General features: G+C 48.5%; 1 long non-coding RNA gene across 1 annotated transcript; it reads left to right on the forward strand.

Annotated features, from left to right (window-relative positions):
* The first annotated feature begins 6,712 nt into the window (after positions 1-6,712).
* Positions 6,713-8,648, forward strand: LOC123399282. The gene is made up of 2 exons (XR_006610351.1): positions 6,713-7,250; positions 8,270-8,648. It is a non-coding gene; the product is annotated as an uncharacterized LOC123399282 (long non-coding RNA).
* The last annotated feature ends 1,813 nt before the right edge of the window (positions 8,649-10,461 follow it).

The following is a 10,461-nucleotide window of genomic DNA, read 5'->3' on the forward strand; positions in this document are numbered from 1 at the left end:
TGTTGATGAAGAAGCCCTTTGTGTCTGAATCCCCCCTCTGGCAGGGCACCAGAACGTGCCCCAGATGGGATCTTGCGGAGAGAGAAGCTTGCGGCGGCGGAAAAGTATTTCCGTGGCTCCTTCCCATGGTTTCAGATTTTTAGGGAATTTATAGGCAGAAGAAGTAGGGCAAAGGAGCCACGGGGGGCCCACATGCCTGGTAGGCGCGGCCCCCCAGGCCGCATCTAGGGGGCTTGTGGCCTCCCCCGGGATCTTTTGCCTTGGTTCTCAAGTTCCGTGCTTATCTTCTTTTCCAAAAAATCATTCGGAAGATTTTATTCCGTTGGGACTCTGTTTAATATTCTTCTCTGAAAAGGGTCAAAAACACGGAAAAAACAGGAACTGGCACTTGGCACTGAGTTAATAGGTTAGTCCCAAAAAAGATATAAAATGCATACAAAACATCCAAAGTTGACAAGATAATAGCATGGAACCATCAAAAATTATAGATACGTTGGAGACGTATCTGGGTACCACCTTACTAGAGTCCTTATGGACGGAGTAAGTAGCATTAACCTGATTTACTCAGATATGGTGAAAATATGGTCATAAACCCATCAAGGATCAAACCTAGCAACACTACCTTTAAAGGAGTGATCCGAGGCATCGAAGCCCGCTGCTCTGGCATGGTAATGCTGGAGCTTGTGTTTCGCTCACCCGACAACTTCTGCAATGAGGACTTAATCTTCGACATTGTCCCCTTCCAGAACAAGTATCACGCACTACTCATCCGCACAACATACGCCCGCTTCAATGTTGTGCCTCACTACGCCTACCTAAAGCTCAAGATGCCTGAAACCAGGGGAGTTATCACTGTCAACGAAAATATAGAATGCTCGCTCTGGACCTAGGAGCACACATCATCCTTGGTAGTCGAATGCCAATATGATAGTGAAGCATCAAGCCACAAGCTATCCATCGAGGCACGGCAGGCGGGCAAGCGAGCCCGAGCTCAATCGGATCCCCAAGAGACATCTCCTGCTCAAAACAAATAGGGATACACTCCCCATGGCATGGCTCAGTCACCCGTAAGGTATGTCCCTCGTAGACACAATTTCATTCTCAAAATACCATGAGCAGCTGTGGGGATCCATCACCAAAGACCATATATTCGGTTCGACCAAACTACGGTCCAAACATCTTCACGGACAAAAAAGACATATTATTAAGGATCTCCCAACTGTCAAACTAACCCTCATTACGGCAGCTTCTCAAGACCCTCTATTCAAGGTCCGTCTGCTAGCGGCAACCACCTCTAAAGGATACTACCCCTCCCTTCTAAGAAGCATAGGAGAAATTGTGCAACTGGAAATAGGGCGGATGTCAAGTCACCCATAGAAGGTCGTGGGGAAATCGTTGCTTTGAAATATGTTGTTCAAAAAAATAGTTACCTGTAACAGTTGCCTTGGCGCCACAAATTACAAAATTCCTAGAAAATATTATTTATATACTCTTTTATAGTATGTATATATATATATATATATATATATATATATATATATATATATATATATATGTTTCCTGCTTATTGGCGTCGAAAGGTAAACTTGTTCAATACATATCAAGTGTGACTCGCTAATAGACTGGGGGCTTGGATGAAAATACCACCCGAGCACTACCGTGTCACTACTTTTTAAGTGTTCAGGTTCATGGATATTGCTTTATATGAATCGGTTCCGAATTATGTCTTGGGTCAATAGTTGGGTTGCCCCACTCCTGTGCTTACGCCCTTACATTCCGCTAGTTCGGATAAAGGGGTAAAGGGAGAACCATTGCGATTCTATTCCCAGTTGTCCTCGCTAAAATACCTAAGTGAAGAAAGCCGAAAAATGACTATCATAATAAGCAAGAACAGGTATGCAATCCGAGCCTAATTACGAAATACCGATGGAGTTTATTCTGTGTCATACGAGGGGTTTGTACCTTCGCATACCTTGTGGAAACTATTTCAAAATCCGGTTTATCCGACTACCACCAAAAACTAGGTGCTCGTAACCAGCCCCCGAATTCAAGCTCCTAAGGTTAAGTGAAATCACTAAAGCCGCGTACTCCGATTGCCTCGTTTCCTTCACACACTAATGCATCCGGGCACCGATATATTGGCTAAGGGTCAGAGTGCGGATGTCGAAACTCTCCTTGTATTGTCTACATGGGGGCTGAAGCCGACGGCTAGAAACTTTCATATTAAACAACCGAACAGGAGTCAAAATAATACAAAGTACATTACACTTGGGACAAGCAGCATAAAAATAATTTTTTCGAGGGCACACAACAATGCCCTCACTCATAAATTACATCTTTGGAATACTCGACTTCTATGGCCCGAGCACCCTCCGTTGCGGCAGGGAAATAAAGCTCGGGACGCGTGTGCTCCTTTCCAGGAGGTAGAGGTGTGGTTTCCATTGTAAAGGGATTCACCCCTGGCAATGCATCATGGTACTCACAAAAGCAATCCAAGCTCCCACTATGCAAACAAAGTGCTTCAGGACCTCGATCCGAGGCACGGATTCGTATAGCTTCCGCACTAAGCCGAGGTAACTGCTCGGAAGAGGCTCGGCAGGCCACTGCCGTATGCAGAGGTCCTTCATGGCCGACTCCTCCATCTTGTGCAACTCCATGAGCTGTTTCATCTAGTATAAGAGAAGGGGGTTGGGTTCGGGAGTCTGAAATTGTGCCCAGAAAAGCCTTTGCTCGGCGTCCCCGTCTTGGGCAGCGTAGTGCTTGTCCACGTCTGTTGCACTCCATAGGAGGTCCGTGAAGGCACCTGGGGAATGACATAGCCATGTAAGATATGCAAACCTATTTCCACCAAAGGCACATTGAAGTGAGTATGGCTTACCATCCGTAATATTCTTCGCTTGTCGCACTTCTTCATTGAAAAACCATATGTCCACTCATGTTGATTTGACCTCGGAGGACAGCTTGGATAGCTCAGCCGTTTGTTCTTTGGATTTTTGCTCCAAGGCCTCGGTCTTAGCGCTCGCATCTTGAAACTCTTGCTAGACCTTGGCCACTCTAGCGTCGTGCCTCCCGCTGTCAACCTTCAGAGAGCTTAGCCCGGTGGCTGCCTATTCAGCCACCATATTATGAGTGGCGGCCTCCTGCTTGGCCTTCTCCAATTCGACCTTGAGTTTCTCAAACTCTACGTCCATAGCTGTTGACATAATTGGAATCAAGATGCCACATACCAAAGCTAGGCGGCCCTAAACTATTAATGACAACAAGAGTCTTCGCGACACACATCAAGCTTAGCCTGCTTCTCGTCAAGCCAACTATTAAGACGACCAAGCTCTTAATCGGAAACCTTGAGTTTCCGGTTCATCTTGGCAAGTTCAAGGAGTTTGTGGCCACAACCGAGGATGAGGCATGCGAGACAAGTTATGGATTAATAAGCATCCGAGCTATCAGGACTGGGACACTCGGCCAAACTACCCCCCTTGAGTTGATATAGTTCAAGGGAGCCCCAAGTGTTTTTATGCATGTCTATAAGTTCTTTTGATCCATGGGTAAGTTTTTTCAACTCACCGTCGCTCGGGGGCTATTATACCTATCAGGCATGTAAAACCATATAAATAAACCAAACACTACAGGGTTTACCTTGAAGCCCACTAGCAAACCCCTGAAGGCTCCCTTCAGTCCGCTATCAACGGACTGAATACTTTGTAGAATCTCACCCATAAGGGCGCGATGTTCATCGGTAATGGATGAGCTGGATAAAGCCTCCTCCATAATTACATGCCACTCCGCCGTAGACCGTTCTGTCATGGGCAGCATCGGAGGCAACATTGAAGACGTCGGAGGATCGAAGGTCCCTGGAGTTGTCTTCGGAGGAAGCTCGGACGAATCACAACCCCCTCTCTCCTCGTCGGGAGGGGATCAACCTCCAAGGTTTCTGTAACCGAGGCCATCACCACCTCGTCCCCCGTGTTCGAAGGGGCCTGGTGGGATATCACATCCGCGGCCTCGTCCATGGCCCGAGCAAGGGTAGAATAGGACGCATTCCCGCTCTCTGCTAGCTCAGCAAGTGGTGAACCCCATTTTGAGAACTGGTCCATCAGGAGATTTTGGGTTGGGCTGCGTCAGGGAACACGTACATTTATTAACAGAAGCTCAATATAACTCCATTAAATAAAGTTTGGATTCCATACCTTTGGGCCCGGGGCTTTATCCTGGGGGTCCTTCGGGGAACCCTCTCAAAGGCTGTGAGTCCTCATCGGAATCCGGGATGTCGTCAGGGTAGGAAGACCACCCTCTTGCATGCTCATCGGAATCCGGCAAGCCCTCCTCGGCCTCCTTCGGCGCCACCCTCTTTCTTGTTCGGGGGGAGTCTTCCTCCTCCACGTCTGCTTCCTCATAGGCGGAGGAAGCACGGGTGTCTTCGGACATGGTATCTGGATGACCCCTCGAGCGGAGGGCCCCACGGGTATCCCTCTTCTTATTCTCTTTTCTCTCAGGCATCGTGTATGGCACCGCAACCAGCATTGCGGTCAACAATGACAACCTACGGTCCTCATGCAGGGGGATGGGACGTTTATTTTCACGGCCTTGTTCTCCCAGCCCTGCAGCAATAGTGGGGGAAAGGATAAGATCCTTGCTAAAAACTAAAGCTTTTAATAATAATAGAAGTTAGATCATACCTTCAAGGGAGGGTTATCAGCATCTAAGCCGACATCTTCTTCCTCAGCCGGCCATACCCGTTGAGGTTCGAACAACACCCTGCACAATTTCTCGTGGGTAGTGTGGTATAACTGGTGCACGGTGCCGGGGTTGCCGAGCTTGTAGGACCACAATGGAGTCTCCTGACACTGGCGGTTGAGCATGACCTGAACCACGTTGGTCAGCTCGATATTCACGTCCACCATCTGCGTGATGCTCTTGTACAGCGAATTCACCTCCGAGGTGGATCCGCAATCAAGACCTTTTCTAACCCATGAAGTTAGCCTCTCGGGGGTCCGAATCTGAACTCGGCAGGCGCCGACGTTTGTTTCCCGAGGTTTGGTGATGTAAAACCACTCTTTTTGCCAGACTTTGATGGTATCAATAAAAGCACCCTCCGACCATTCGACCCGAGGGATTTTGCTGATCACGGCTCCTCCACATTCGGCGCGATGGCCGGTGACCATCTTCGTCTTGACGTTAAAAGTCTTGAACCATCAGCTCAAGTGCGATTGAACCAGCAGGAAGGCCTCACAAATGGACATGAAAGCTGAGATGTGCATAAACAAGCTCGGGGGAAGATCGTGAAAATCTAACCCATAGAAGAACATCAGGCCCCTGACGAAGGGGTGGAATGGGAAGCCTAGTCCTCGAATGAAGTGGTAGACGAACACCACCCTCTCACTTGATTTTGGTGTAGGCACAACCTCGCATTCATCTAGCGCACGGTGGGCAATGTTGGACGAAAGATAGCTAGCATGCTTCAACTCCCGGATATCCTTGTCGGAGATGCTTGAGACCTCCCCCATTCCATGGGAGCGCGAGTCGGCCATGGATGAGCGTGGGGAAGAGCGTCTCGGAGAGGACAAAAAATGAAATAGATCTGGGCGCTTGGAGCTTGAATGAAAGGGGGATTGAGTCTGAAATGCATGTGGTAGCTTGAGGATCTTTTTCCCTTTTATGGGGGTCGTAAGGCCAAGGGTTCCCGTTTACTGCACCGTAGGCCCTGCCACTTCCAGAAATGACCGCGCCGTTGAACGCGCGCGGGATAACCCAGAGCATTATTCGTATCAACTTAAACATGGGGCACGATCTTCTCGTTGATAAGACATTCCCATGGGAAAGCGGCCTCGGACGGTGAATTGAGTTTTACCTCCTCAAGAGGACCCGAACCTGGGTAAACACCATCTCCTTCGTCCCATGTAACCCATCGATCCAAGGTCCACAACTCGGGACCCCTACTCGAGATCCACTAGTTTTGACACCGACATCTAGGGCGACGACATGTTGCCTGCCGATGCAGGGATGCCGGGGCGGTGACCCCCTGGCACGGTGGTGGTGGGCTCCTTTCTCGCCGAGAATTGTGAGGGCACGCGTAGGCCGGATGTGATGGCGGTTGATCTAGCTTTCTTTCGCCTAGGTCCAGCCATGCCGGTCATGGCCGGCTAGCATGGAGTGTTGGCTGCTCGAGGAGTCTCGAGTGGTTGCTTTGCTCATGGATCCGTTGTGGCGGCGGTGTGCTGCGGGTCACTACGACAGTGCCGTGACACTTCATTTGGTGGTTTTGGCATGCTCCACGTACTTCTCCTCATAGGAAGGTGCAACAATGTGTTGCGTTTAGGAGGGTTGCTGGCTGCTCTAGGCCATGCGGGAGGCCGAGTGGTGGCGCATGGTGCATAGGGTAGCATCCTCCTCTACCATGGATCCAGTGGAAGGTTGGGATGGTTGAGAAGTGACCGTCATGATGGCAGACTGTTCTGTGGTCTACATGTCTTCAGCGGCATTGAGGGTGAACACACTACACCATGCACCAAAATTCCCTACCGACGGCTGTTGGGAAAAATTCATTTTTGCCGACCCACAGTTAACCAGAAAAATTCCTAACTAACTGTGGGTCGAAAAAACTTCATACACTGACCAGTTGTCGGTCGGGAATACTACAACCTGTACCATCCAACAGTCGGTGGGGGATTCTAGTATGATCCATAGATCATGGATCGGGAAATAACCCCAGCCAACAGTTAGATGGGAATTGGACCTCGCGCGCGATTAGCCAATATTTTAGCGCCAAAGCAGCCCAACGCGCCAAATTTTTCCCTAAAAATGACAAGGAGATCGCCGCTCCACGCTCCTTAGTTCCCCACGCACGAAATACCTAATCTCCGTTGTTCTCCACGCGTGTCGACGGCTCAATCCCCGCGCCTTCCACCACCGCCCCACACCGCCCGGGTCTACCGTCGATCTCTCCAATCACCGCCCCGCTCCGCCCTGCCTCTGCAGCACCGCCCTGCGCCCCCCGTCCTGTGCAGCACCGCCCCGCGCCGCCCGTCCTGTGCAGCACCGCCCCGCGCCGCCCGTCCTGTGCAGCACCGCCCGACGCCGCTCAACTCCGTCCTCCCTCTCCATCGCCGGCTCGACAACCTCATGCTCTCTCTCCGGCTGGCCGCCTCTGTTCAACCTCCCTGGCCCGGCCTCCCCATCTCCACCGTCCAGCTGACGAAGACAAAGGCATCCCTCTCTCTCTTTGGCTGATCAAGGGCACCGATGCGGCTGAGGTACAACTCCTCCCTCCATACATTCCTCTGTCTTTGCGTCCAGTTATTTTGTCGCGTCAATTTTGTGTTACAAAGTTTTTGAAGAGATGAATTGGGAGTGAAGGAGTTCGCCGTGGTTTATTGGTGGAAGACTGTGTTATTTGCCCCCTCAGTACTCTGTTGGTAGACGTTGTTTATGTAGATTTAATTTCTATTACAGTCAGAGGATGATGGAAACAAATTAAGGTAGGGCAGACTATCCAGCGGCAGAGGCCCATCCTCGCCCTATCGAGTCCTCCACCTGTGATATAGTACTGAGTAATGTTAGGTAGAAACCAATTTATGTTAGATTGAGCTTTTATTACTGTACTGGGTTATGTTCGCAGCATTTAGCCTCTTTGTCAAAAATTGTGAAAGTAACTTGGTTCTCTCGAAAGCGAAGCTTCTTTGCAGTACCAATGGATGTGTTTCTAGTATTTGTGCTGCTCTAGCTCGTCATATTTCTTAGTTGAGTTCACGACAATGGAGCTTCACCATACCGCCATCCAACTGCCCAAATATTCGCTTAACCTTTTCTTACATAATGTTTTTCATGCTTCTCTTTCTTACCAACATCTTCTTCATGCTTCCCACAAAAAACAGCACAACAATAGTTCTTCCTTGCTTGTAAGATGGCTCATCCCAAACATATACAGCCTTGCGACATGGCTGTCTTGCTTGCCTTGTTTTACTTAATTTTACTGTACACCATTTTGCTGGAGAAACACATCCAGCCAGAGGAAAGAACCGTGGAATCACAATGTACAACTCCCGCTGCGTAGTTCTCGCTTCCTGCCTCTCAAGGAAAAGGACCTGACCTACAATGGCCCGAATCAAGCTCATCTTGAATAGTGGTAGCATACAAACAATTTTATTATTGTCATGTTTCCCTGCAAGCAATTACAACAAAAATATTCTCCTAGAATAACTTTAAATTAAACCTAGTTTGCCACATCTCTCTGTACATGTGACATTACTTAAACTCTCTTGTTGTTTTGCAGGTAGCACAGAGAACCACTACTGGTACTACTGCAGAATATTTGGTACTTAGCGATCAGCTAGTGGTATTTGATTTTACCTAGCAGAATGTTTGCCAGTGAAATTGATGAGTTTAATAACAAATATCGGCTCCAAGATTTATTGAAGTTGTTATCTTAGTGTATTCCTACACTACTAGAAAAAAGCCTATAGCTAATATGCACATTAATGGCGCACCATGCATGTGGTGCGTCACTGCTATATAGCAATGACGCACCACTTAATGATGCGCCATTAGTGTCTATATTACTAATTTCCTTTTTTTATAGGTAAGTAAGGAGAAAGCTTTCTTTATGTTCTAGATCTACTTTTTTGACCTCCAACACGTGTACACATTTTTTATGGCCTAGATCTACGTATGTTTGTGGTGTTGCATATGTTTGTGTTTGCAGGTACCGGTATTTGAAATGCGATAGTTGCCAATATTTTATTGAAATGTTAATTCATTTTCGTTTCGGTGAGAATTTGGCGCTATGCATTCTTTTTGGTCTTATTTTTAGGCAAAGTCATGCCAAAAAAAATTTGGTTCTAACATATTGTTTTGCTCTACCCGCAGGCGACCATGGTCCGCACGATGACCGAAGGCATTGTGAATAGGTTTTGAGCTCTGCGAAGGCCGAGATGCTTCAAAAGAACGAGACGGAGATAAGATGTCCGTATCAAAGATGCAAGCTGAAGAGCCTTATGGACCCGGATTCCAGACAGGTGCGGGACCACCTACTCGTGCGTGGTTTCATGGATGGCTATCGGTGGCAAGGTGATGAAGATGATTATGAATTCGTCCATGGGGGCCGAGCAAGAAAAAGGGAAGGGTTGCAAGACAATAGCGGCGAGGGCGGGTGAGAAGACGAAGAATCTCCAAGACATGATCACGAAGTAGATGCAGGACACAGTCATCATGTAGAAGATGCCGGACATGATGATAAGGAAGATCAAGACAAAGGGAATGATCATGAAGATGAAAATGCCGGAGCAGACGACGATCGACCATCGATGGGTTGGGTGCAGGACCTTCATATTCAAGAGCTGCTTCTCAAGCAGACGGGTAACGCAAGAGCTGCTGCCCGAGAGAAAGCCAAGCTGGATCAACTGGAGATAGACGCGTTTACTCCATTGTATGAAGGATGCACGCCCGAGGATACCCGCCTAAAAGTAACGCTCATGGCTCTGGAGATGAAGGTAAAACACAAAATGACCGACACATGCTTCGAGAAGAATATGTCATTCTGGCACGAACGTCTTCTCATGGGGAACAAGTGCCCAAACAGTTTCGAGGAGGCAAAGAAAATCGTGTGTCCTCTGGATTTACCTCACCTGATATACCATGTGTGCATAAACGATTGCATCATTTATCGGGACGTGCATGTGGAGTCTACCATATGTCCGGTGTGCAGTGTTACTCGATACAAGAAGAGGAAGAAAGCTCCTCGAAAAGTGGTGTGCTACTTTTCGATCACTCCTCGTCTGCAACAGTATTTCGCAGACCCTAAGCAAGCAGAGCTCCTGCGTTGGCACGTGGATAGGGAGGAGAAGAAGCGAGAAGATGACGGAAATGATCCAGAGATAAATAAAAAAGACAAGATGCTGAGTCACCCTAAGGATGCGAGCCAGTGGCAAGCGTTGAACTTTGAACACCCAGAATTTGGGGACAATTCAAGGAACATCATGTTGGGCGCGAGCATCGATGGAGTCTGCTCGTTTGGCAGCCCGAGAAGCACACATAGCACCTAGCATGTGTTTGTGTGGATGTACAACCTCCCCCTGGTTGTGCATGAAGAGGAAGTACATTCACATGAGTATGCTAATTGAAGGGCCGAAACAACCAGGGAACGACATCAATCTGTATCTGGGGCTGTTGAAAGAGGAGCTAGACACGCTGTGGAAAACGTCAGCCAATACGTGGGATGCCGCAGCGAAACAATATTTCCCTATGAGAGCTACACTGCTCACGACGGGTGGTGCGGTGGTCCACGGATTTTGTCCATGCGTCAGGTGCAAGGATGACACAACGTATCGCCAGCTAGATAGAGATCCCGGGTCTTTGAAAACCATGTTCATAGGACATTGAAGGTGGCTTCATGACGATGACGCATGGAGAAAACGCAAGGATCTGTTCGATGGTGAAACCGAACCCCGAAGAGCCCCACGTATGAGG

Source organism: Hordeum vulgare, chromosome 5H (genome assembly GCF_904849725.1).
Source record: "Hordeum vulgare subsp. vulgare chromosome 5H, MorexV3_pseudomolecules_assembly, whole genome shotgun sequence".
Classification (NCBI taxonomy): domain Eukaryota; kingdom Viridiplantae; phylum Streptophyta; class Magnoliopsida; order Poales; family Poaceae; genus Hordeum; species Hordeum vulgare.